Below are 26,681 nucleotides of genomic sequence, written 5' to 3' on the forward strand. Positions count from 1 at the left end.
ACTCAAGGGGAAAAGGAGAGATTAGGATGCAAGGGATGAAATTTCCATATTCTGTTCTGGTTTTCATTTTATGATTCACTCAGATTGTTATAACATTGTCTGGAGAGACAATGAAGGCTTCTGTGTGAGTCGAACTGTGGACTAACTGACGTGTAAAAATGCACCTCATTCTCCACCGTATTTAGTTGTTGCAATACCAGTATGAACTCTGATGAAATTTATCTCCCAGAGAAGTGGAAAACTCTGCAGTATTGAAGTCACAAAGAAAATAAGCCAGAATATCTGCCCCGTTTAAAATATTCATTATGTTCTTCTGGGACAGGCTGATTGCCCTCAAAGAAGGACAGGGTAAGTTGTACCTATGAACCTTCCATATTCTTTTGTTCTCAAGAACTTTATCATATATCTCTTACCCTGCGTAGATGCTGGACTTCAGAGACCTGCTTGCTTCAAAGTAAGTAAGTGCATTCTTTGAAGAACAGGATGCTTTATATTCTTAGTAGAACGTGGGATGGAACAGATATATGATGAGATATATGGCTAGGAGTCAATTATGTTACACATTGCTGTATATTCATTATAGACTTGTGTTTTAGACATGCAACCACTATTTAGATTGGCTTATAACTGAGCAAAAACTCACTCAGAAACAAGTGATCATGCTTCATCTCCACAATGTAGAATTAGGACAAATGCAGGAACTCTCAAATTGCAGGAGGAATGATTCTCTAGCTGCACAGTGATCAGAAAATTCATGGGTGCTTACAGATTGCATAGGGCATTTGAGTGCACCTGATGTTTGAACACTGCCACTGAGGGTCTGCATGGCTTTTTAAAAATTCTGTGAAGAATCATTGCTGTAATAATGCATATCATAACTGAAAAGATAATATTTTAGGTTGCAGTTTGCCGTGACTGTACAAAAGAATGTCTTTGTATCTTGTTGAGACAATTTGTCCATTGCTGGTCAAGGGGATTTTTACGGGGGCGGGGGGAGTTAACTAAACTGAAGTGATAGTAGATATTAATGGTTAGCCAGTGTGCCTCAGCCTCAAGTCAGGTGTGGGTTTGTTTAGTTTGGTGGTGTTATTATGACAAGGTTTCAGACAGTTCTATCTAGAGCTTGAGGTTAAGTGTCGCAGGTCACTGTGTCTTGGAAAACATAAAAATATGTAAGGAAAGACAGAGGTCCTTATAGAACTTCTGCTTAAAAATAAATCCTATCTGATGAGGCATGCAACTTAATTAATATAATTTCAAAAGCTACCCTTTCTGTAAAACAAGTTAAACAATTATTTTCTATCCTATCACAAACTAGGTAAAACTCCTAGCTACACAGCATCTGTCTCCAGAAATCACTTTTGGGTGCAACTTTGAGGAAACGGAGTACAGAACAGAGAATATTTAATGTTAGTGGACACAAAAAAAACATGGCAAATGTGTAAAGATGTAGGGGTTACTACCATAGAAGTATCTAAATAGGTTAGAAGACCAATTTAAAGACTAAAGTAGCCTAATAAAAAAAAAAAAATCTTGTCATTCTTAATATCTAATCCTTATGGGTGACATTTCTTATGGTTTCAGTAAACTTTTTCATGGAAAATAAATTTTCAGCTTTCTTGATAAGAACAGAATGGTATGGTCAGCTTATTACATATTTAAATACACAATCTTGAATGAGCTGCCAAATTATGAAATATACAGTGAATACTTCCATCACTGAATACTTTCAGCTGTGAAGTGTTCAGGATCAGTGCTAGAATAGTTTTCTTACTTGGATGTTTACTTTAAATGCTCTAGAAAATCAAATGAGGACTGCCTAGAAGAGAAAAACATTAAAATTAATGGTTTTGCTTAAGTCTGTTAAAAAAAATAAAGGAACTCATTCCTTCTTTCTTTCCCTTTATACAGGCTCCTTTCTTTAGAGTGCAATACTAAGATTCCCCAATAGATGCCCTAAGAGATCTCTCATAAACATCACGACTTAAGTACTGAAATTGAGTATCTTCAGCTTATTCTATGTGTGACTTTTGTAATAGAATCTGTGTTATCTACTCTTGAGTAGTATTGTTTTCAGATTTCAGTGATAATGAATAATGAAACTGTTTGATCCCAAAAGAAGTAGAAAAAGGGCAGATGATAAATTAAATATTTATCCTCTTTCTCAATTATTTTTCAATACTATTTTTAATGTGCATATTAATTCTGTAGTGTATTATCTCTTTACTATTTAATCAGCTGTTACTTTATATTCACAAGATGTGAATGGGGTCATGTCATCTTGTCAAAATCATTCAATCGTATCATTACAAAGTTTCTTATGTGCAAACACTATTGCTTTTTCCCTTTATTTAAGGAATTGAGTCCTTTCAGGAGAACTGGGCCTGAGGAGATATGGCGTAAACCTTAATGTGCCTTTATTGATGGTTTTGTCATTTGGGAGATCTCCTGTGCCAGATGGTTGGCACAACTTTTCTCCAAGCCACAAGCAAGATAATTTTCTTATGTGCCATTTACAAGTGTTTGTCATTCTTGTGCTCATGATGACCTGCTGTTATAAAAACACTGGTCCAGAATTCTGTACGCTTTATTGTGCTTTTTGATCAGTATAGAGTTCATTGTGGATACATTAGACCAGTGGAAGATGAGGGAAAGATGTATGTGTCCAAACTTCATGCTGTGTGTGCAAGAGATATTCGGAGGATTATTCATGCCATCTCCCATTTGAGCAGTCTGAGAGTTCTTTTGCTGTCATTGACTTCAAGCTAATCAATGATCTTCACCAGTAACAGCTGCACTGAAGGGGCAACTGTCTTCTTGGCATTAAAAAAAAAATTAAACCCTACAAAAGGACAGTACTTTGGACTATATGTTTTGAAACAAGATTTTTTTTATTCCTTGAATCTATCAGATCGCTAAAACTATTTCTGGTATTAAGCTACAATTAGAAGTGTGTTTAAAGTGTTGCATACTCTTGGTTCAAAGGAAAACAACCTATTTTTTTAAATTCTTGTTTACTATTTGGTAACTGTCAGGTTAGCTGGGACAAGAAATTAATTCATGCATGGTAGTATCAGATTTTAATACCTTGAATTATTTGGTAACTTAATAATGCTATTCATAGGAACACTTTTCCCATTTTGAATGTTTACAATATATCACAAAAAAATAGAATTTTATTATTGCACTTACAGGTGGAATATTCTGAAGAGTGAGTAGAGTCTCTGAAGTTTCCTATTTTTTCCCTTACTGATTGCTAATACAAAAATCTAAGCCCCCAAAAAGATTTTAAATAGTATTAAAAGTTCTAACAGTAGAAAAGCAAAGAGAAGAAATAGCTGCTTCTGAAATACTGTGCTCACTGTAATTCTTCCATGCATTTTGCAGGTAAATAATTCTGGAAAAAGGGTTACTTGTGGTAGAAAAGGAGATCCAAATTAGTCAAAGAAAGTGACTATTGTTCTAAATTCAGTGAGTAAGAGAGAGACTGTAAAGTATGAAAGTAAATGTTTTGGACAAGTACTGAATGGGTTTCTAAACAACTTTCACGTGTTATTTGCATTGACTTCCCTTCAGTATAATGAGACTTTGATCCTCTCTTTGTCTTACATAGTTTTCTGCTGTATTGGATCCTACATTAAACTGCACCTCATAAATACAAAATAGAGACTCTTTATTATTAATCGCTATGTTCTTAACAAGTATAAACCAGCTTTGAAGTTCCTCTATGTTTCCCACCTTTACAAGCAGAAGTACTTACTGCATGGCTTCTCCTCTGCCTAGTATAAAAAAGACAAATATTTCAAATACAGTAATTTTGGTAAAAAAACCCAAGCATAACTGACTGACAAGCATATGGAACTCTTAAGTAATCTGAAAATTCTGTGTTGTACTACATGAGACCTGGTAAAATACTTTCATAAATCATCCAAATTAAGATTATGGAAACCAGAAACATACTACTAAGCATAAGCTATCTCTCTGAACTAACAATTAACTGTTAAAAATAGAATAAGTTCTCCATTAAAGCAGTGCACATTGGTCTGCAGTTACATCAAGTAAAGCAATATCCCAGTGTGATACTCCGTGGATGAAAAATCTGTAATCAGTTGTATATTATATGCATGTATGGGTCGAAAGATAACAAAAAAAAATTAAATCACGATTTTATATTTTGTGGAAAAAACAGAGTAAGCAATACCCGAAATGGAGCTCATAAACATTATCCACTGAGCCAAAGACAGAAAGTTGTTAGGATAAGCAAAATTTGTTTTCTGACCACTATCTGTGATAGTTGATATGAGCTAAATTAAAGGTAAAACTAGAAAATGTAGGTGCTACAAATATATCAAAGCAATTTTAATTAAATGTGGGCTTTGTAAACTGGATGTCCCAGTGAGTGTCCGAAGAAGACAGGTGAGCATGATCAGATGTGCACACTAAAAAATCAAAGTATGCCAAGATACCTTAATGTATTACACTGTTGTAGCATTACTTATGCTCTAATTTAAGTGAGCGAGTCCTCACAGGATTTAAGATTTGCAGAATTTTTTTAGAGTCTTCCATGGGCTATTTTGGGGGTTCTTTGTACATTTGCAAAGCCAGGCAATAAGCTACAGTATGTCAGACCTTTCATAATTGGATAGTAATCCTGGCTACTCCATTAATTTGGTATATAAAACACTTATGTGATTGTTGATTTTTTGTTTTACATACTTTTGTAACGGCCAAGGAGGATGGATGAGCAAGGTCCCTGTTTCCCCCTTACAAGTTTTTAATTTCCACCTACATTTGAATAAGTCTTTTTTATGTTAACTTCTGACCCAGGAGAATTTCATGTGTAGCTGTGCTAGTAGAGAACAAGGTTGACTCAACATCAGTTTCACACCCCAAAAACTGGGTGCTGATTGATGAGAAGTTCTATGTGAGCTGGCAATGTGTGCTCACAGCTTGTAAGGCCAACTGTATCCTGGGCTACATCAAAAGAATCATGGCGAGCACATCGAGAGAGGTGAATCCTCCCTCTCTGCCCTGCTCTCCTAAGACCCCCACTTGGAGTACTGTGTCCAGTTCTGGAATCCCCAACATAAGAAGGATATGAAACTGTTGGAATGGGTCCACAGAAGGCCTATGAAGATGATCAGAGGAATGGAGAACCTCTGCTATGAGGGCAGGCTGAGAGAATTGGGGTTCAGCCTGGAGAAGAGAAGGCTCTGTGGAGACTTTATCACTGCCTTCCAGTACATTAAAGGGGGTCTGCGAGTAAGCTGAGAAGGGACGTTTTACAAGGGTATGTAGTGATAGGATGAAAGGTGTGGCTTTAAATTGGAAGGGGGAAGATTTAGATTAAAGATTACGAAGAAATTCTTCACGATGAGGGCGGTGGAACAAGTTGCCCAGGGAAGTTGTGGATAACCCCTTTCCTGGAAGTGTTCAGGGTAAGGTTGGATGGGACCTTGAGCAGCCAGGTCTGGTGGGAGGTGTCCCTGCCCATGGCAGGGGTGGGGGTGGAACTAGACAATCTTTAAGGTCCCTTCCAGCCTGAACCATTTTATGATCCTATGACTTTATTCTCTCTATACTTTTCTTAAGCCCTGTCACATTTTTTTTTTGCAAAACAGAGGGGAGAAATAGAATCATAGTGGTTCAGAAATGTTATCTAGGTGCCAGACAAGCTGGTGATATGACAAATGACAAGTATAAAGGGTTGGATCAATGAAAGTCTGTTTGATTTGGCTTTATATTCTATGCTTTCTGTATAAAAGTTAATCATGTTTCTTGCAGTGCTATGATCTAGTTAGCAGTTTGATAAGAACTTCATAACAAAATAGCAGTAAGCTAATACAATCTATCATAACCTGTTCTATTATTTCTTATGCTAACTAGTTAATTTCCTTAAGTACCAAATTTACCTTGTTTTGTTTTTCACTACAAGTTTATTCCACATATAGACACAAGTACAATTAACGTAGTACAGTAATGTACATCAGAACAGCTGACCTCTGCCTGTCTTACTGGATGATTTAAGGACAGTTTAATACTTTAATCTGTAACACGTTTTCCCAAAAGGCCTACAGTAGGTAACCTATAATGCCATGAAGAGTAGGTACTTAATTTTCCTAATGATTTCACATTGAACATTAAGTACCAACTCTTTAAAAATGGTGAAATAGATGGTAAATTAATTTATAAGTTATGAATCAGATAACACATTTCGTTATCTTGCATTAAAGCAGATTAAAGTGCGACTTCAAACTACAGCTTCTTTGCTTCACTTCTCACAAGTATTTTTCTAATTTTTAGGTCCGTAGCTTCTGTCTTTTTTTTGGCTTTTTTTGCTTCTGGTCGTCCAAAGGTAACTTTTCCTCGTTATAAACAGAGGATGCAATTAATAGGGTGATTTTTTCTTTGTTTCATAACTAGAAGTGATTTATGGTAACATGTCAGTGCTTTTAGCATGCTTTACCAGTGAGAAGCTCTACCTTGATGACACTCAGGCACTGAAACTTGATATGGATTGTAAGGATTACAGATAGCAGTAGGCAGTGCAAATCTTCCTGCATACTTGAGCTTTCAGATAGCTGGTTAAGATATTAGAACTTATAAATATTATGTAACCTCCACCCTGATTTAGAAACGGAAACACAGTAAACCCCTGTGCTCCAGATGGGAACTACTCACTATTTCAGGGAGAATCAGAGAATCGTTAGGTTGGAAACGACCTTTGAGATCATCAAGCCCAACTGTACCTGTTCACTACTAAATCGTATCCCCAAGCACCTCATCTACGTGCCTTTTAAACACCTCCAGGGATGGCAACTCAGCCACCTCCCTGGGCAGACTGTTCCAGTGCTTGACAACCCTTTCTGTGAAGAAACTTTTTCTCAATGTGTAATCTAAACTTCCCCTGACAAAGCTTAAGGCCATTCCCTCTTGTCCAGTCACTTGGGAGCAGAGACCAACATCCACCTCTCTACAACCTTCTTATAGGTAGTTATAGAGGACAATTAGGTCACAGAATCACCAGGTTGGAAGAGACCCACCACATCATCGAGTCCAACCATTCCTATCAAACACTAAGCCATGCCCCTTAGCACCTCGTCCACCCGTGCCTTAAACACCTCCAGGGAAGGTGACTCAACCACCTCCCTGGGCACCCTGTTCCAGTGCCCGATGACACTTGCCGTGAAAAATTTCTTTCTAATACTCAGCCTAAACCTGCCCTGGCGGAGCTTGAGGCCATTCCCTCTTGTCCTGTCCCCTGTCACTTGGGAGAAGAGGCCACCACCCTCCTCTCCGCAACTTCCTTTTAGCGGTTGTAGAGGGCGATTTCACAGCGGTTGCTCTTCTTTCTGCCGGCCCTTTTGCTGTAATCTTCCCCAAGCGCTCCGAGTGCCGCGGCTCCGGGACAGGACTTCGGCTTCCGATGAGGGAACGAGGCAAAGCGAGAAGGGATCCCGCAGAGAAGGGACCAAAGCGGGGGCAAACAGCGAACTCCACCGCGGCAAGAGCCCACAGGGCGGGCAGGGAGAGAAGCAGAGGTGAACCGGGAGCCGTCCCTTAAGAAGCGAGGGCGGGGAGGAGAGCCGAGCGCAGGTTTCGGTAGGGCGCGCTGACGGCCCGGCGGGGCGGGGCGGGGGGCGGGGCGGCGGCGCGGGGGCGGCCGAGGCGGGCGCGGTGGCGGCGAGCGGGGCCGGTGCTGTCCGCCGCGCTGCGGGTGCTGAACGGCGCCCGCCCCCGCCGCCTCCCGCCGCACCTCCGCGCTTCTCGACTCCTGCCGTGACCGGGAACCGCGTCGAGTTTCTCTCCGCACTAGCTCGCTCCGGATCGCGGCGGCTCCGCTTTTGGCTTTGTTAGACGAAGAAGTGTTCCTTCTCTCTTTGAGACTCCCGCGCGGCGACCCGGCGCTATTTTTTCCTTGTGGACTTCAGTGACTCTTTGACAAGGTAAACAGGACTATTTTTATTTTTTTTTCCCCAGTTTATATCCACATATAATCGGTATTGGGATGACGAATGGGATGGAGGGGCTGGCAATTAAAGGCAGAGCAAAGTTGGGAGCTTAGGTCAGTTTAGGGGCAACACTTGGGAGGCGTGTGAGGTTTCCAGTGAAAAGGGCTCTGTAAACAAAAAAAATAACCCTCTAACTTCTCGTTCTAGATTTATTTTTCTTAAAAACTTGCTGTCAGGACAACGTTTAAATATTTGAAAATATTACAGAAATCTCGAGTGTCATAAAAAGATAAAAGCCATTACAGAAGCTGCTTTGTGTAAACACTAGTTTTCTGGAACAGGGGACGCTCTGATTCTGTCTGGGGGAAGAAAGGATATGTAAGGTCATTCTAGGAAGTAGAGAGTAAAGTAGGAATTAAAGAGGATTTAAAAGCATAGCCTCATGTTGCTCTGTGTTCTTGTGGTGCCTATATGCCTGTGTGACACAAGGACAGTGGTACCTTGTTACCTGATGAAGAATCGAATGCTGTAACGCTGTGAACTTGTTAGAGAGAACCTTTTCCAAAGGGATTGTCCCCACCTCTGTCACCAAGGTCACTGTGGTGTGGGAGTGCCTGTGAAAGTTGTGGATTGTTTCCTTTGATTTTGACTGATGAATGTTGGGCCTTCCTCCAGGCTACAAGATGCAAATGCAAGTCTCCGATTTAATAATACTGTATTATGTTACATTGTAGGACTGTTGTTGTCTGTAATTCGCTGGAACTGGGGAGTGTGGGCAGATGAAATGTCTTGCTATTTCACCAGTGTTTAACCTTTTGCAAGCTTGACAGGGTGCTCTGTTTCACAGAGGGGCTTTCTGCTGCTTCAGTGAGTTGTCAGAGTTCTGCGCACGCAGAGCAGAGTGCCACACGGGGATTTCTGCACACGCAGAGCACTATGCAAGGATTTCTACACGTACAGGGCAGAGTGCCATGCAGGGATTTCTGCATATGCAGAGCACCACGCAGGGATTTCTGTCTGAGATTAAGGTTGATTCCAGAAGGAATTGGCTGCTGCTGCTAGTAACCAGTGCTACTGAGATGGCTGAACAGAACAAGCAGGCGAATGAGGTCCCCACCCTGTAGTGCTTCATACTTTTGTGACTGTGATGAGGTTTTTGTGGAACTGGGACCTAAACCACAGTTGTTTCTTTACATGGTTGTCCTCTACAAATGCTAGCAGTTGTAGTAGCTGTGAACATGAGGTAACTTTTGCTAGTGAGGTGATGCTGATGAAAGGAGACCGTTTCAAATTATTATAGCTTTATTCCTACTTGGGCATCTTTTATTTAATGTTAAGGTGGGCTGTTTTACTGAATAATTTTACCATTTAAAACAAAGTTAACCATTTCTAGCAGCTCAGAACTACTGAGTCAAGTTGAAAGCAAGCAAACTGATAAGAAAGTAGGTTAGGTTGCTAAGGATTTCATTAAATTTAGGTAGAATTAGGAAGTACATATGTTTAACTATTTCCCCTACCCCTCAAAATTATAAAGCTGCTATTGCCTTTCTCTTTCAAATGTAGGGAAAGATGGTTTATTACACAGCACTTGCATCATTTGCAAACCTTCATTAACAGTCTAGTCATCAGCAAGGGCAGTTCTTATCATGCCGTTGACATGAATATTAATTTATTTTGAAATGTTATCTTATAATTTTAAATAATGATGTCTTTTAAAATATGAAGATTCAGGATGCTTGCTTTCTAAAGTAGGCATTACAAAAATATTTTGGAAAAGTTAATTTGAGGCATGAAGTGCAAACAGTGCATTAAATGAGGGGAAAAAAACCAAACCCAACAAAACAATCCCAACCCATTAAGTGTATAGCCCAACTTTTGATGTTTATCTGTAAATAGACAGAGTCTGAATCTGCAAATCCTTGTTCATTTCAGTACTCATTCAGTCCTGCGACCTGTAAAGGGACTATACCTTATCATTATATAAGGAAAAGTCATTGGTCTTGCTGAGATCAGTCTTTTTAACAGCATCAATCAGATGATAAACTTTGATGCTAGGACATTAATTCTGCACTCTTAAATTTATATCTTGCATCTGATTTTATTTCCTCTGTAACGTTTTACTTTAATTTGTATTGGGCATAAATTTGTATTGGGTATAAATCACGTTTTGAAAATGGAGATTTGAAATAATACGTAGATTCTCAAGGAAGTAAAATGTCACTGCTATTTTTCAAGAAAATGGTGTTCTAAGTATACATGTATATCAAATGTGGTCCATAGCTGTTTTGGTCATCTGAAAATTCTGTCCTCAGTAATAATCCTTCTTCAAGCATATTTGTATATGTGTAAAAATGTGATTTTGCGTGCAGTATCAAAGCCTTTAACTCCACCATTCAAAAGCTGAAGTAAACTGGATGCTAATGACTTGAACAATCTTCTGACTGCAGAACTAACACAAACTCAGGGAGGAGTTTTGTCATAATATTGGTGTTCAGGGAAAGGCCCTGCTTCAAGTGCTGCCTTATAGACCCTGCTTACATTGACCAAAAGACAAAGATGTGCATGTGGGGACATACGTTTACAATTATTAATGACATCAACATACATATAACTTGTCAGGCATCCTAAGCTTACATTTGATAATGGATCACTTGGTTGTTTGCTGGACTATAGCCTCTGACAGTAAATTATATTTGGCAAAAAAACCAAATGCTATGGTTGCTCAGTTCTGGATGTGTTCTAGATCTATCTAATCATCCCAATTTGTCATTCTGATACTTTTTTTGTGGGAGGTTACCCAGTAATCCTCAGTACTTGTTTGAAAAGCAAAGAAATTCACTCCTAGAAAAAAATAATACAATTATGTCTCTAATAACTATAAACTCTTTTATTTTAGGCATAAATGCATGCAGCTCAAAATTGTTGGTTTGTATAACATTTTAGAAAATGTAGATTTTCTGTCAGTTTTCCCTGATTTTTGGAGAATATAAAATACAGGTGAAAGCAAGGCTCTAATTGGTTTTGGGAGCTTCAAACCTAAATAAAAAGGTGGAGCTCATATACAAATAGCTCTGCCTTTTAACAATTCCAGAATTAGTATAGAAATTTCAAAGGTAAGAGGTCAAATGAAACTTAGGTAGCCATTTTTGACTGTTTTTCTCTAGACTGGCAAATATTATGGGATAATTCAGGTTGTTAAACACCTCAGTGATTCATGGAATTGCTCTTCAAAGTGGAATGACTCAAGGGGGAGTAAAGAATCAAATGTCGCTTTTGACTTTGTTCTTAATTTTTTCAAAGTAAGAGCAGGAAAGTAGTTGTTAGTTATTCAGTGTAGCATGGTTTATTATGCTACATAATGTTAAAGCAAAATAAATAGATTAACAATTTTATTTGGAATTTTTAGTTGAAGTTTTTTTTTTCTTCTGAAGCATAGGGAATAGCTGTCAACAAATGAAAAAGCTGGGATCTTGTTTGCATAAAATATTATACATATTTTATATACTGCATTTTTTCTTGCCTCTTAGTAGACAGAAAAGTAGTACAGTCTTTTATTTATTAGAATAATGATAAGTTGAAATGTTGTTTCTGTAATAAAGAGATACTGAGAAGGCTCTAGGGTGAAGAGTTGTGGCTAACCAGCATTTTGAAAACAGTGCTGTATGAAACACCCTTTAAAGCCCCCAATAGCAAAGGTTACCAGTGCCCAGGTAATGCACTTAAAAGAGAATTAGCCTGTGGGTTTGATCTCTTCTGTGCTATTTTAAAAATTATTTCTTTATGTTTTGGGCTGAGTAACCTCTAGTTATGTAGTCTTATGTCCTAGTAGGTAGGTGGTGTTCCTTTCCAGCACTTGCATTTATTAACAGATATGTCCTTATTAAGATGGGCCAGTGGAGATAAAGAAATTTCTGCACAGTTAGTGTGGCAGCAGAACTGTGAAAATGCACCCCATTTGCTAGTGTCTCTCATTTTCACTTTATTATTGATACCTCTGCTTGTACTGGCCCAGTACATTGGCCAAGAGATGTAATGAAATAAATTCGTATCAGCCAAACTGTTGTTGTCTGGCTAGGCATGATTCCTTGGGAAGTAGGTATGGGAACAACTTAAAAATATGTATTTGTTATCAATTTTTAGTTTTATTTGATAGCAGTGCTTATGCAGGTATTTGGCATTACTACTGCAGAAATCATGATAGTGAATCTATTGAATTTATCATTCTTTTTTACTATGCACTAAGTGAAATTAGTAGTGAGGTATTTCATTCCATTGCTGAGTTGTGCAAATCTTGAGAAAATAATAAGTTCTAAAGAGTTAAATGAGAGGAGAGTTGGCAATGCCTGCACTGATTGCTTGAAGTAGGCTGAAGTTCTCAGTTTATTTGCATTTCAATTAATTGACATTGATGTCCAGCAGTGCTTTTCAGAACAGGCTTTAGAAAGACTTTTTTGTATAATAAAGTACTTGGAAATGCAAGATGAATGATATTTCAAATGCCCCTTTTCCTGACAGAGAAAGGTTTTTCTCATTTTCCTCTATGTAACGCTTATTGTAATTCTGAAATTACAATCAGATGGGTGTCCCTGTGTTAAAAGTCACTATTAATTTTAAATCAGAGTACTAAAAACTTTCTGAAATAATTTTTATTTTCTTCATGAAGTTGTTCTTAATACTTGCAAGAAGAAATTAGTCTTAAAACAGCTTATAACTTAAATCAGACAAAATGTTTTTCCTTACTGAAAATGCTCATTTATTAAATGATAAGAACTTCTAGATTACTATTTCTCGTATTTTTTCTTCCATCAGGAAACAGCGTATTTTAGCTGCTTTCTGTATTGTATTTCTGAACTGTACTTATTTAAATTATTATAACATAACTTAATATGTAAATTATAATAGTATGATTTCATTTACTATTTTACATAATATATAAATCATCATAGTTTTAATCACATTTAAAAAAATCAAGGAGTAATGAAACAAACAGGTAGAAAATTTTCCTCTTTCATGAAGGGTAGTGGAAACAAACTTTTTTAAATAGCTTGCAGATTGACATATTTCAAAGTTGAACTTTTAAAGTTTCTTTTTAAGATATTTTACTTTATCAACTTTATTTAAAGCACTTATCACTGATAATGTATTTTATTTATGGTTTTGGTTCAATTTTGTCAACCATAATTACTAGAAAAAAAGAAAAAAAACCACTTTCACATCACTGTGCCAGATTAATGACAATCTTAAATATTTAAATGCAAGAGCAGTCAAACAAAAATATAACTTTTGTTTTCATTAGAGACTGAAAATATTACTTTGTCTTTATTACAATTATATAATTTAGCATGAGGACTGTATCTGGTGTTACGTCTTCCAGAGATAACAAGCAACAGGAACCACAAAAGTATTTTATGCATGTTTTTAATGCATATCTATGAAGATTTCTTTAGGAAAAAAGGTAAATAAACTGTAGAAAAGTGGAAAAAATAACTGTGAAATGTTACTCCTTATATCCAGTTTGAACATTCTTGTTTCAGTTTATGGCCATTGTCTTTTTACTGAACTTGCTCCAGTTTATCTATAGCTTTCTTGCTCTTGGTGTCCAAAACAAGAGAGGTGGTACTCTAGATGAGATCTATCTCAAGATGTTGATGATCGCCATTCAGAAAAGCTGTAGTATGTGTCTATATATAAAGACAAAAGACACAGAAATAATTGAAGAGGAGAAATAAAATAGATTAAGGAGGAACTTCTCCTATGAATAATAAATTCCATAATTTGCCATAAAAGGATTTAGGTTTTTTTCCCCGGAAAGTATAGCAGTATGGCCTCTAGTCAAGACTGGCATAAAAAAATCCCATGCTGGCAAGGATGTATTTGTTCCCTGTATGAACTCTAGATGCAAGTGCACAAAGTACAACTATATATCGTTTTTAAGATTGCATTCTCTACATGGAGAAGGTACTAAAATCCATTTTTTCCTTTAAGATATTATCCTTGGAAGCATTAAATTTATTTTTTGTTATGTCCAAACACACATGTATATAAATAGGAAAGACAAGTATCTGCTTTCTGAGAAAAAACTTTATTTTAATGAATATGCTTTTGAATGCTTGAATATGCTTTTTGCATTTTGCTTTCAGGAGACGGGGAATTACCCTGTTTTATTTAAGAGTTTTTTTATCACTTCCACATCACTATTTGTAATAGCTTTGATTTTTTACTGTCTAAGGGTCTGGTTTAAGTCTTATATCAACAAAAAGCAGAAGCTTTCATATGACATGAAGTTTGTTCATTGGTGACTATTTCCTTTTTAAGAAAGATATGAGATTGTTGAACCTGTAGAATGAAATCTGAGACTGTGGTAAAGTCAGATTTTCAGTGTTGTCCAGGTATTCCTGAAGTCTGAGAAGTGAAGGCTCAGAAAATGGTCAGAAAGACAGTATCATTTCCAAAAATTTGCTCAGTTAGCCCTACTATATTCATAGTATTGTGAAACCTGAGATTAAAATGAAAATCTAACTTTAGGAGTGAGTCCTTCTTCATTCTGTTTCACAATGGAAACATGAGTTCTGGTCAACATCTGTTTTAGCAGTGGAAAGGCCACAAAGAAGTAAGAGAGGCTTTTACTGACAGTATTTTTGGCTTGTCCTTGCAAAATGGAATTAAGTTGTATGGGTCCTCCTTCTCCCTGTAGCAGCCAAGGTTAGCTATTACCTCACCTTCAGTGAGAAATCGATGTTTTAAATCTTGAGAGCTGAATTTCAAGTTGAAATACAGTTTATCACGTTGATGTTCTTCTACGTTATCAAGTCCTTTGACAGAGATAATTCTTATTTAAAATAAACCACAAGACACGTGGCACTGGGTTAGGGTAGTTTGAAGACTCATATTTTACATTTATTTGCTATGCCTAGGTGAATGAATCTCAGCTTGTATAGTGGACAGTTAAAATATTAATTTCAAATTTTTTTTGTCCTATAACATACATGTTATGATTCTGTATTCTATTTATACTACCCTTATTCTTAATTAATTCAGAACCCCAGTAATAATTAGTATTATGGTAGTATTTTAACATGAAAATTGTATTTCTATTTTAGATTTTATGATTTTTGCTCCAGGCTGTTTTTGATAAACAGTGATTTTCCGTAAAAAATGTTCTATACATTCATAGATGATTTAGCTCTTTCCTTGGGACATTAAAAGAAAAAAAACATAATTAACATTACTTCTGAGATTTAACTTCTGTATTATGCTAATTCTTCTTTGAACTGGAAACAGTTTTTCAAGTGAAATTAAACTATGTTGCTTAGCAGTAATTACATTTTATTCTTCTGTCTAATAATAGGCTGATTCTCTTCTTTTATGCTTTGAGAATTATTGTCACAAAAATACTTGAACAATCTATATTTGTATGTTCTTACTGAGGTCAGCAGGGTGGGCGGAGGTTAGCTGGACCTTGAGGGTTTCATTTGAAGCATTAGTAGACTGCTTCAGAATCAGATCTCAAAACTGGAGTTCCCCATGGACCAAAAATCTAATATTTTAAGGTATTTGTGGGTTATATCTTTTCAGTGTGATAGTCATATTCTTCTACTGCTCTAGGCTCCCAGTAAGTTCTTCCATGTATAATTAAACTTTTAAAAGGTTTTCCATGCTTATCTTGTAAAAATACATATAGTGTATATAACAAAAGTTAAAGCTATACTGAAAATTTTATTTAAATTTCTAAAGCATTGGAAATCAATATAAAAAATACCACCCTCCTACGCCCTATGTTATCATAATTTCTGAGATCGATCAGCTCTTGTATTAATAGATACAAATGAAAGGTCATGAAATAACTTCCCATAAAGCTGAGATTCTTAATGCCTCAGATCATAATTATGACTTTCAGTATTATCTTATCCTAGTGTGCAGTGGAAGGATGATGTAGCACATTAACTTATATGCATTAGCATCCCTGCAAGATCCAGCTCAGTGTTTTTAAGAAAGGAAAAGATTTGGTAAATTGGGGGATTCTTTAGCATTGATTAGCTGTTTTCCCTGGGACTGGATTTTATAGGTGACCTTTGGTAAAACCCACTGATCTACAAACCATGGTTAATTAGGGAGGGCAAGAAGGAATAATGGGGGTTATTGCTATCACTCTGGCCAGTGAATAGTTAAGGACAAGTAACCTCTTAGCATACTACTTGTTTTGTGTAAAGGCCAGAATTGTAACCTAACAATCATTACGATTTTTTTTAGTGCTTTTGACAAGTGTCTGAGTTCTGTCCCAATCTGGTAATAATTGCATCAGAATTATTTGTTTGAGGTAAATCACAGAATAACCTGAGTTGGAAGGGACCCATGAGGATCATTGAGTCCAACTCCTATCCCTGCATAGGACAACCCCAAAATTTACACCATGTGTCTGAGTGCAGTGTCCAAATACTTCCTGAATATTGTTAGGGTTGGAGCCATGACTGCTTCCCTGGGAAGCCTGTTCCAGTGTTCCACCACCCTGTCCAGCAGTAATTATGCACTTCATTTTACCTGTGTTATCTTTTACATTACCTTTTCTCTTTTCCTTTGACAGTCATTTATTTCACAATTGGTCTCTTTCTGAATATACAAAATGAGTTTTTTTGATATTAAAGATTGCATGCTTAATTATTTATAAAAATTTCTGACATGCTCATCTTTTAGCCATTCATGGAACACAAAATGCAACTATGAAACTTCACAAGTTAGAACACCTTCTTCAAGTAACTTGGACTGAGGCACAAAGAAATACAAAAGTGCTGCAGAAGATATTCAAACTCCTTTCAGTAAATGTAGAATGCAAAAGCTGAATGAATATGCAACATGCAGTAAAGGATAGCTTAGAGAAGAGTGATGAAAGTGAAGTTTCAGAATTTCAGTTTCCCAATTGAAAATTATGTGTCTAGTCCATATCTGAGTTTACCTAGTCTCTCAAGATTATCAAGAAATAGAGAATAGAAAAGAAAGGGCTATGCTTTCTAGAGCTGGACAGTAAGAATACTGCTATTCCTTTTGGCTTGCAGCAATACACATCTACATCTAGAAGAAGCCACATAACTGTTCACAAAGGAAGGATCATAATTTGGCAGAACTGGGGTTAATGAATAGAGTGGAATGAGGAGGAAAAAAATCAAGTAATTGTACATATAATTTAACAAAATGTTCAGAATGTACTCTTACATATCCCTTAAAAATTAATTTTATGGGCTAAGAAATATTATTTTCTCTTGCACCAGGTTAAGAGACAGTGCCATTTTTGTCTTTAGCAGGAATTAAATTTTAGTTTAAAATATATAGTCAGAGAGCAGAGCCTTTAACATAGCTCACTAGAAAAATTGTTCTTGTTAGCATATGCTATGATATGCAGCAAAGAGTAAAAATATAGATGGAATAATCCTAAACCAGAAGAATGTAACCGAATACTGACCAAAACATAAGGAAATAATGAGGTAGCTAGTGCCTTTAAAGACATAAAGAAGTCCAAAATACATAAACTCGTGACATTGTGGCTACTTTGCTTTCTCCCATTAAAAAAAAAAAAATATAGAGTTACTCATGGGAAATGAAAAGAAAAAAAATTGCTAACTTTTTTTTTTTGCTACCAGACTGGTAGCAAAAAACTGGTATGGTTATGTTTACATTAACACTATCATAACACGGTTTGTATTGGTGAAAATATGAGGATAAATTAGACACCATATGTGTAGCCTCAGACTTAATTGCTAAAAGAATAATTCTCTAATGAAATCAATGGCATTGTTTTGAAATTTGCTTCCTTCTGTTTATCCTTGAAAGCATGTTATTTCTGACCATCTGAAGGAAATATTAAATCAGAGCCAGTGGGTAACTGTAAAAACAGAAGAATATTAATGGTAAAAATCTGTGTTACTATAGAAGGCCCCTAAATTACTGGATCTCACCAAGGACTGTTATGACCAACAATATCAATCTAACTCTTATTTTTCTTTTATTTAATTAAATTAAACAACAAACCTCTCAAACCTAAAATTCTGCTTTAGAATGGATGTTTACAATATGCAAACTAAGCTCATGTCACATAATGAAAATGAAACTTTGCAGATGTCATCTGCAGGGTGAAAATCTATTACTTCTCTCTAGATAATTCAAAGAGTCCCAACAACGGTAGCCTTTCATATTGCTGTGGGACACAGGGTCAAGTTTATAGTCACCATAATATATGACAGATACCCATGTACTATGCTTGCTTAAACAGCATTTCAATTATATTTTAATTATAGTGATTTAAAGTTTATTGTGCTCACTTTGACATAATAGGGCAAATAAAGCCACGAATCAGAGAATAAGCTGTGTATTTTTACATTGTAGCTAAAAAGAAAAGTCCATACTGGACTCTGATGTCGATCAGGAAAATGAAAGGTAGAAGTATTAAACTATAGTAAGCCATCATCTTGTAGACCATTACTAAATGAAATTGGTGTAAAAATTTCAAAAACATTCTGTGTCTGCTTGAAGTGAAAATGCTTTTATTGAGTTGTGTGAAGACATTGGGAAAGTAGGTGTCAAGCACAAACCTATACAAATATTATAATTACCAGTTTACACATTTAGTTAGTCCAGATCTAAAATTGAAAATTGATGTATGACAATGCATTCATGGCAACAGTAACTGATTCATCAATAAAGGGAATGTGTGTAGCTGTGGTACCTTGACATTTGCCACCAGTTATCTCACTGGCATTTGTGGCTAAGCTGTAGGAACATGATATGATATTCAGCAATGTCTCCTACCTTCTTGTCATTGAGTGTTGAGCTTCAGAAAGGTGTCCTAGACAATCCCAGGATCTAAGTGGTTGGCAAAGAGATTTGGAACAGTGTCAGGGGAGGATGAAAAAGTGAGCACAAACTTGCATCTTGGAGAGGAGGGAAGATTTCTCTTGAGGATGTAGTTTCAGAGCAGTAACTTTATTTGATGAAAGGAATGAGGTGCTCTTGCTTGTACACGCAGTTTGTATAAAATGTGATCTGGAGTGTCTGGTGATTGTTGTACCTTATCGTGTGAACTTCAATTTCTTGTTGAAATGTACCCTTTTCTGTTAAGAGGCTCTTCTTAGTACTTCCTGGCACCATATATGGTCATTTACGCCGCTTCTTTGGCGGCACCCGGCAGCAGGACGGTGAGTTCTGTGGTGGGATGGACGTTTTGAGGCAGTGGGAGCTTCCCTGAGCCGGGAAAATCCCAGAAAAACGCAGGCGGGGGTCCTGACAGCCCCCACACGCTGGGCCCGCGCGGTGCCTGACGGGAGGGGGCGCTCCCGGCGGCCACCGCGGGAGATTTAAACGGGCCCCTGGGAGCACCGAGGAGTGTGGTAAAGAGGTGCGGGGCAGTTCGAGCGGGCAGGGCGCAGAGGGGACCTAGAGACTAGACAGAAGACACCAAAGACCACGGTAGTCACCCGGCAGAAGATTAAAGCTGCTCTGTGTGCTGCAGCAGGCAGGATGGAAGCTGCCACCCAGCCAGAGCCACAGTGGGTGCAGGCAGCTCCCCAGACCCTGGGCTGCAGGCAGTGCCCCCTCCCACACCAGCTCGTGCCTCTGGTACTGGCTCCACTTGTGAAAACTGCGCTCGAGTGGGGGAACTCCTTCACATGGTGGAAGAGTTAAGGGAGGAGGTAAAGATGCTGAGGACCATCAGGGAGTGTGAGAGGGAGATAGACCAGTGGAGTAGTGCCCTCTCACTAACTCAGCAGCCTGCTGGAGCTGGTGTGTCCGAACATCATCCACCTGCAAACTGCAAGGTTGGGGTTACAAGAGATGGGGAATGGCAGCAAGTTCCTGCCAGACAAAGGAAACTTGCTCCCCTCACCCAGAGAGCAAAACCCCAGATCCCCCTGGTGAACAAGTACCATGTGCTGCAGGTGGAATCCAATCCTGAGGGTGAGGATGATGGCTCCCACAGCCTAGAATCTTTCCCTAGGCCGCACCATCCTCAGAAAAAGATAAAAACATCCTCCATTAAGAAGAAGAGGAGGGTGACTGTTGTAGGGGATTCCCTCCTAAAAGGAATAGAGGGACCCATTTGCAGACCAGACCCGCTCCACAGAGAGGTCTGCTGCTTACCAGGGGCATCAGTGAAGGAGGTAGCTAGAAAACTTCCTTCCCTGGTCCACGAGACAGACTACTATCCTCTGATAGCAGTCCAAACTGGTAATGATGATCTAGTAAACAAAAAGACCAAAACCATCAAGAAAGACTTCAGGGCCATTGGGAAAATGATGGAGGGCTCTGGGGCACAAATAGTATTCTGCTCCATCCCAAGGCTAAATAGAGAGGAGCTGGAAGTCAGGAAGAAGAATTCGATTAATGCCTGGCTCCAAGCCTGGTGTGAGGAAAGGGGCTTTGGCTTCTTTGATCATGGGGTGGCTCACGCACCCCCAGACTTTGTTGCTAAGGATGGGACACCTGTGTCTCCTAGGGGGGCTAAAGCCCTTGCTAATAACCTAGCTAAGCTCATAAATCAAGCTTTAAACTACATGTGAAGGGAGAGGGGGTTGAGACCAGGCTAGACAGGAGTGAGCCTGGAAGTGAGGCACTGGTGATTCAGAGAGGGTGTGCTGGAGAGGCCCACCAGTACCTCACCACACAGAAAGTGGGGGAGAACACACCTGAGTGTGATAAGGGAGATACAGGCACTCTGGAGCTAGCTACTCCAGTTACCAGGCAATTGGGAATGAACTCTGTTCCCTCTAAGAGGGCTGAAGGCTTGGCAGCTCAGCTGAAGTGCATTTACACCAATGGACACAGCATGGGGACTAAGAAGGAAGAGCTGGAAGCTGTCATAGGGCAAGGAGCCTATGATGTCATTGCCATCACAGAAATGTGGTGGGATGACTCATACAACTAGAGTACAGCTATGGTGGGGTACAAACTCTTCAGGCGGGATAGGAAGGGTAGGAGAGGAGGTGGGGTAGCCCTCTTTGTAAGGGAGGACTTGGACACCCTTGAGATGGATGGTGGTGATGAGGAGATTGAGTGCCTGTGGGTTAAAATCAGAGGAGCCCATAAGAAGGTAGGTTTTGTGATGGGAGTCTGTTACAGACCACCCAGCCAAGGAGAAGCAGCTGATGAGCTCTTATATAAACAGCTGGGGTTAATCTCTAGATCAATGCCTCTTGTTCTTGTGGGAGACTTCAATCTTCCTGTTATCTGCTGGAAGTACAATAGAGCAGAAAGGAAGCAGTCTAGGAGGTTCCTGGAGTGCGTGGAAGACAACTTCCTTGCACAGCTGATGAATGAACCAACAAGGGAGGGTGCCCTCCTGGACCTGCTGTTTGTGAGCAGAGAAGGCCTTGTGGGGGATGTGGCAGTAGGTGGACACCTAGGACAAAGTGATCATGAGATGATAGGGTTTTCTGTTCTAGGACAAGTGAAGAGGGTTGTTAGTAGGGCGGTAGCACTAAATTTCCAGAGGGCAGACTTTGAACTCTTCAGAAGGCTGGTTGGCAAAGTCTCATGGGAGACAGTACTTAAGGGCAAGGGAGCCCATGAGGGCTGGGAGGTCTTCAAAAATGAAATCCTATCAGCTCAGGAGAAAGCCATCCCCATGTTCCGGAAAAAAAGCCGGCAGGGGAGAAAACCAGCTTGGTTGAACAGAGAGATCTTGAGTGATATCAAGAAGAAGAGAAATGTTTATGGGCTCTGGAAGAGGGGACAGGCCTCTTGCGTGGACTACAGGAGGGAAGTGAGATTGGGTAGAGAAAAAATGAGAAGGGCTAAGGCTCAACTAGAAATCAGATTGGCAATGTCTGTGAAAGATAACAAAAACTCTTTCTATAAATAATAAAAGGAGGACTAAGGAGACCATGAAGTCCCTGTTGGATGCAGAAGGAACAACAGTGACAGGGGATGAGGGAAAGGCTGAGGTACTTAATGCCTTCTTTGCCTCAGTCTTTGATTGTAAGGAAAGTTGTTCCCTTTGTGTACAAACCCAGGAGCTAGAGGAGCAAAATGAGGCTCCCATGATCCAAGAGGAGGTGGTCAGAGCCTTGCTAGCCCGACTAGACACCCACAAGTCTATGGGGCCAGATGGGATTCATCCAAGGGTATTGAAGGAGCTGGCGGATGTGCTGGCCAAACCCCTTTCCATCATCTTCCAACAGTCCTGGAAGACTGGGGAAGTCCCACTGGACTGGAGGCTGGCTGATGTTGTGCCCATCTACAAGAAGGGTTGCAGGGAGGATCCAGGGAACTACAGGCCTGTTAGCCTGACCTCAGTGCCAGGGAAAGTCATGGAGCAGGTGATCTTGAGTGCTATCATGAAGCACATGCAAGAGAACTGGGTGATCAGGCCCAGTCAACATGGGTTCACAAAAGGCAGGTCTTGCCAAACTAACCTGATCACCTTCTATGACAAAGTGACTCGGCTGATGGATGAGGGAAAGGCTGTGGCTGTGGTCTTCCTGGACTTCAGTAAAGCCTTTGACACAGTTTCTCACAGCATTCTGCTTGAGAAACTGTCAGCCTCTGGCCTGGACAGGCACACACTCTCCTGGGTGGAAAACTGGTTGGATGGCCGGGCCCAGAGAGTGGTGGGAAATGGTGTGAAATCCAGCTGGAGGCCAGTGACAAGTGGGGTTCCCCAGGGCTCAGTGCTGGGTCCAGCCCTGTTCAATGTCTTTATCAATGACCTGGATGAAGGCATTAAGTGCACCCTTAGCAAGTTTGCAGACGACACTAAGCTGGGTGGAAGTGTCGATCTGCTGGAGGGTCGGGAGGCTCTGCAAAGGGATCTGAACAGGCTGGACCGCTGGGCAGAGTCCAATGGCATGAGGTTTAACAAGGCCAAATGCCAGGTCCTGCACTTGGGGCACAACAACCCTAAGCAGTGCTACAGACTAGGAGAAGTCTGTCTAGAAAGCTGCCTGGAGGAGAGGGACCTGGGGGTGTTGGTTGACAGCCGACTGAACATGAGCCAGCAGTGTGCCCTGGTGGCCAAGAAGGCCAATGGCATCTTGGCTTGTATCAGAAATGGTGTGACCAGCAGGTCCAGGGAGGTTATTCTCCCTCTGTACTCGGCCCTGGTGAGACCGCTCCTCGAATCCTGTGTTCAGTTCTGGGCCCCTCACCACAAGAAGGATGTTGAGGCTCTGGAGCGAGTCCAGAGAAGAGCAACAAAGCTGGTGAGGGGGCTGGAGAACAGGCCTTATGAGGAGCGGCTGAGAGAGTTGGGGTTGTTTAGCCTGGAGAAGAGGAGGCTGAGGGGAGACCTCATTGCTCTCTATGAACTGCCTGAAAGGAGATTGTAGAGAGGAGGGAGCTGGCCTCTTCTCCCAAGTGACAGGGGACATGGCCTCAAGCTCTGCCAGGGGAGGTTTAGGCTGGACATTAGGAAAAAATGTTTCACAGCAAGGGTCATTGGGCACTGGAACAGGCTGCCCAGGGAGGTGGTTGACTCACCTTCCCTGGAGGTGTTTAAGGCACAGGTGGATGAGGTGCTAAGGTGCATGGTTTAGTGTTTGATGGGAATGGTTGGACTCAATGATCCGGTGGGTCTCTTCCAACCTGATTCTTCTATGATTCTATGAAAACTTATTTCAGTCAATTTTTCAGTACCTTTTCCCTATGTTTCCATTTTATAAATCAAACTGAAGCTGTTTACTTTGCTTTTTGCCTTCCCCCCCGCCCAAAAAATACATAAAATATTTAAAACTTTTTTGTTGTTAGGAAGATGATCTCAACTCTTAGTATATTATGGGGATGGGAGGTGGGCAACAAAATTCATTCCTTTCTCGTACTGAGCATTTCAGAACCACATATTGGCTGCTCCTAATTTTTTTTTTTACTATATCCTTTCCATACTTGGAAATGACAGATTTTCTTATAGCTACTGAGTTATTGAAAATCTTATCTTATAACCCATTTTTAGTTTTCAGGATATTCCTGGCTTATTGTCAACTTTTGAGCATCCATTTGGAAGGTTTTTGCTAAGTGTATATATATTATATCAGTATAAAATCATACTCAATTGGAATCTGTAAAACGATATAAGGTAGTGAAAGTATAGTGGGGAATGAAGATTCTGATCCTAATGGATGAGATTGTGAGCATACAATAGGAGATATGCATTATTTTATTAAAAATACCTTTTCAAAATTTAAAGACTGTAATTGCTCAATGAAAAATTAATATTATTTATTATGATGCACTAATATTACTAGAAATTGTAGAAAGTAGAAGGCTAAATCATCAATCACAGTCAAAAATACTTTTTTTTGTCAGATATGATAGTGTAGGGTGGGGTGTTTTTGCTCTATGAAATCTCAGAACTGGTTTGTTTCATGCTTGAGTCAGTATATTAATTTCATTCTACATAAAAGGAAAAGATCCTTCTTTTATTCTTTTATTGGGCTTTAAAATCCAAGTGAAACAGCAAGTCTAGCAGACATCAGTTTCAATTAAAATTGGGGTCAAAGATGTGTCTTCAAACTTATTCCCGTAGTATTCCCAGAGAATGCAGCTAAGCTGACAGGTTCTGGAAACTTCCCTAACTGATGGATCTAAGAAAACTCTTGAATACAGCACATTGCACTAGCAACCCAAGCCAGCTTTATGACAGAACAAGGGCATTTTTCTGTATTCCTTTCTGACTCTGCTGAATTCAGGCTTATGAAGAAAGTTGACGTTTGTGGCAGTAAAGAAGAAAGACAGACAAGTCACTGCAAAGTAGGAAAGTAGAGGTGAAAAACTTCACAGCAGTTAAATTAAAAAAAAAAGAGATAAAGCCTAGAACTATTTTAGATATTTTAGATATTCAAGTACAGAACACTTTATTTGTATATTTGGATTTCATTTGGTTTAGTTAATGGAATTATTTTAGAGTTGTTTCCATCCTTGTGAATCTTCATCATCACTAAGTACTATAAATAAGGTAAAAATCTTGACCAAACATGTTAAATGTGAATTTTAGAGTTGTTTTCATGTTTTAAATTGGGTTAGGATTTAATCTGTAGCTGATTTAATTATATTATGTGGGCACTGGGGAAGAGCACTGGAGGGCAAATGGATTTTTGGTTCAATCCTGATAAGGACAGACTGCCCTCAGCTACTTGATCTCCTTATTTATTTAAATAGCTGCAACATTCATTGGTCCTATTGGTTACTGATAGAACTGTGGTTTGATCCAGTGATACAAAAACCCACATGTATCTTTATTCTCTGCAGTCTGATGGCTTGATATTTCCTGTCAGTGTTTGTGCTATTGTGTATACTCTTCTCCATCATACCAGGGTGCCTCCTTGTCCTTCTCTGAATTGTTCATTTGTGTTTATGGAGGCAGGGCATTTTTGGTTCCTTGGATGTCACAGATTTTTCCCATATTACATTTCTTTCTAATATGTCCTCCAGCTGTTTTCGCATGCTACGAAGGCTGATGAAACACTATTTCTACTACTCCAAACTACCTACGTTCTCTTTTTACATTTGGTTTTTAGCACCTGGTTTCCTCCTTTAATCCTTTATAGATTCTTTACTTCAAACTCTATTAGAGGTAAAAAATCCCAAACTTACCTGTTCCAGTTTTTGCCAATTTCATGGTTGTCTTGCGCTCCAATCTTCAGGTGAGTTGGCATTAAACCAGCTGAGTTATTGAAAAATCAGTTTCACTGGGTAATAAAGCTGGGACCCATCTCTGTTGGCTGAAGCATTTCAACAAAGCAAGTTTCATAGAAGTAATGGGATAAAATCAGAATTTTAACCAGAATACTTACTAATAGAAAGAGATTCTCTAAATTTTCATGGTAGTTTGAATTAATGGTAGGCATATCCTGGTTTAGCATGCATTCAAACAGTTCAATAACATCATTCACTGCTTTTGTTGTTAACTAGTGTTTTACCAAACCCCCAAATTTCCTTGAATGAGAAAAATATGGGTGGTAGAAGAATATCATAGCAAATATGGAGGAATTTTAGCCATCTTACTTGTTTAAAAAAATAAATTATATGTTAAGTGGCATTTTGATTTCTCTAGGGTGAAATATTTGCTCACAAATATGCTTAACATTTTACTATGGATGTGTCAACAGCTGTTGTTTTTTTCTTACATTTAGTTAATGTTTGCTGTATTTTATTGGAGAGAACTGAATCCAAAACTTGAAAACCAAAATATTTATATTTTCTAGTATACACTGACCACACAGTAATACAATGCTATGTTAGGTTTTAATTTACAAATTTTATGAAATGTTAACAGTACCAAACTATTTGTCTGAGTTCTAAGCCAGCAGATTTTCTGTCTCTGATTTCATACCAGAAAGCAGTTGAATTCCCATCAGTTCAGATACTGCCATGATGATAAACATTAATCCTCTAGGAAATTGAAGAACTAGCTGTAACAATCTTTCTTAATTAGGGTAGAAGATGACTGCCTTGCTGACAGTATAAATTCCACAAATGAGCAGTGGTATACATCAATGATGGTAAATACACTAGTTTCCTTTGGTTGATACTGAACTCTTGGGGAAAAAAATTAGATCAAAATGCAGAACTCAGTCCTATTAGAAAAGGCTCCTGTAAGATGCGAGAAATTTAGTACCCTTGTTTTGTTCTGCTTTCTGTAATATTAAAGAAATTGTGAGATTGCAGTTGTGAAATAGTGTGAAGAACATTGTAAAAAAAAAAAAGGTTTAGTATTGCCATTTCTCATTTAATTACAATTCACTGAAACCT

At 38.9% G+C, this 26,681-nt stretch overlaps 1 protein-coding gene across 2 annotated transcripts in view; it reads left to right on the forward strand.

Moving 5' to 3' along the window:
* Window positions 1–7,828: 7,828 nt before the first annotated feature.
* Window positions 7,829–26,681, forward strand: part of FSTL5 (follistatin like 5) — a 286,299-nt gene continuing 267,446 nt past the window's right edge. For both annotated transcript variants that reach the window (XM_069855803.1, XM_069855804.1), the window contains exon 1: window positions 7,829–7,946. The gene's annotated coding sequence lies outside the window, so the exon portion shown is untranslated. The remainder of the gene's footprint in view (window positions 7,947–26,681) is intronic.

Source organism: Phaenicophaeus curvirostris, chromosome 4 (assembly GCF_032191515.1).
Source record: "Phaenicophaeus curvirostris isolate KB17595 chromosome 4, BPBGC_Pcur_1.0, whole genome shotgun sequence".
Classification (NCBI taxonomy): Eukaryota; Metazoa; Chordata; class Aves; order Cuculiformes; family Cuculidae; genus Phaenicophaeus; species Phaenicophaeus curvirostris.